The sequence below is a fragment of the Symphalangus syndactylus genome, chromosome 4 (assembly GCF_028878055.3).
Source record: "Symphalangus syndactylus isolate Jambi chromosome 4, NHGRI_mSymSyn1-v2.1_pri, whole genome shotgun sequence".
In the NCBI taxonomy this organism is placed as follows: domain Eukaryota; kingdom Metazoa; phylum Chordata; class Mammalia; order Primates; family Hylobatidae; genus Symphalangus; species Symphalangus syndactylus.
Window position 1 is genome coordinate 27983462 of NC_072426.2, and position 2087 is coordinate 27985548.

The 2087-nt window shown below is 38.1% G+C and overlaps 1 pseudogene; it reads right to left on the minus strand.

Annotated features, from left to right (window-relative positions):
- Nucleotides 1-1681: 1681 nt before the first annotated feature.
- Nucleotides 1682-2087, minus strand: LOC129480501 (large ribosomal subunit protein eL31-like; annotated as a pseudogene).

Consider the following 2087-nt stretch of genomic DNA (forward strand, 5'->3'; position numbering starts at 1 on the left):
AACTGTATATTTTTATATAAGTATATTAGTTTTAATATTACAGATAAATTTATGATTATTGAAACCATTTGAAAATAAGTTTCAGGCATCATGACACATGAAATACTTCACCCTTGAACATGGCATATATCTCCTAAGAATAAGGCCATTTTTCTATATAACTATATTACAATAACATAAAAGCATAACAGTAATTCCTAATATGATATAATACCCAGTTTATATTGAAATTTCCCAAATTGTGACAAGAATGTCTATCAAAGCTGTTTCTGTTTTGTGTTGAACGAGAAATCAGATTCGATTCAGCTCCTAGATTTAATTCCAAACTTATTTGACTACCAAACTCTCCCCTTCTCCAAAAAGCTTGATGAGAGTGTGTGGTTGAACATACCTAGAGAACCAAGAATGCGTAGCATAGAATAGTTTCTGAAAAATGTCCATCCAGCACAAGACTGGCACACAGTGTGAATTAAGTAACAAATTGTCAAATGAACAATAGGTTGGAAGCAAGGTCAGCCAAGGAAGCATGACAAAGGCATTGCTCATCAGGCAGGTGCAGCACTGGGAAGACAGGGTAGGTAATATGAGGTACAATGAGATGAGGTGATGGCACCAGGCATACATGTTTCCTTCTTTACAATTTTCCCCTCTGATTTCACGCTTGCATTAGACTAAAATACCTGTATAGTCAATTCCATAAACTCAAATGGATATCCACAGGCACACACATGCACACACTTGTACAGAGGTGGAGTGGAGAAGAAAAAGAGAGGGAAATAAATAAAGGAAGATGGGAAAGGAAAAATAAAGAGAAGAAGGGAAGTAGTACTTTTGTTACCCAGTGTTTCAAGTTACCAACAAAGCCTCTAGGACATCAGCATACATATTGAAGGCTTGCCAGTAAATTTCAAAGTAAGTGGTTTTTTTCTTTTGTGAATGAGACTCATAAGCGCTTCCTCTCCTACTTGAAGGGCAAAAGGCCAATTAAGGAATCAAGAAAGATTTTCAATTTGAAGGCTTTTGATCAGACTTTTCTCTCTAGCCTAGGTAAGGTGATAATAACTCTGTTTGATATCTCTTGGGGCCAGAATATTGATGATGATAGATTAGACACACTATGGCTGCAGCTACAGGAGTTAGAAGATTTTCTCTGCAACTCTATGGTTTAATACTTTTGTATTTACATATATCTAGCAAATAATCCTCCTGAAGGTTCTTTGGATTATCTGTAAAGATGGATGGTCTTTTACCATAAGGACTTAGTAAGACAGGGCCTGAAAGCACCTAGCCTAGAGTCTAGCACAGCACAATGTGCTTAATAGATGCTGCCTTATAAGGTGAATGCTTTTTTCCCTTGAGTCACATCTTGAGGGAGAGGGTTGCAGTATATGAGAAACAAGCTATGATTCTGCTTGGCAGGAAGCAGAATACGAAAAAGTGACAGAGATGCACAGGTTTCTGTGACTCGCAATTCAACTCTCATCAAAAGAAGTGGTAGGGATTTTTTATGGGAAAATGATCCAAGACTTTAACCTGGTAAATTTCACTTTGAGTCTTTAGACCACTGTCGTCAAATTTAAAGAATTCTTTAAAAACGCTTTACGTATTCCTTCTTGTCATCTTTTTTTTTTTTTTTTTTTGCAATTTTATAACTTTATTTGAGGTATTTGACGATCAGTGATTAGTTCTCATCCACACTATCTGTAGATTTTTGAAAGTGGTTAACAGGTACATAGGTAACCAAATTATAGAGCTTATTTGGTGAATCTTCATCCTCATTACATTTTCTGGACAACCAAACACGGATTCGGTTTGGGATTTTCCTTATTCCTTTGGCCCAGACAGCTGTGTTGAGCCTGGTATCAATGCCCACATCTGGAGTTCCCATTTCCTTCATGGCAAATTTCTGAATCGCTTTGACTGCCCGAGGGGCACTCTTCTTGAAGCCCACTCCATGGATGCGCTAGTGAATGTCGATGATGTATTCTCGGGTCACCACCTCGTTGATGGCAGAACGGCCCTTTTTCTTCTCTCCACCCTTCTTTGCGGGAGCCATTCTGCCAGGTCCAAGTTGGAAAGGAAAAGCA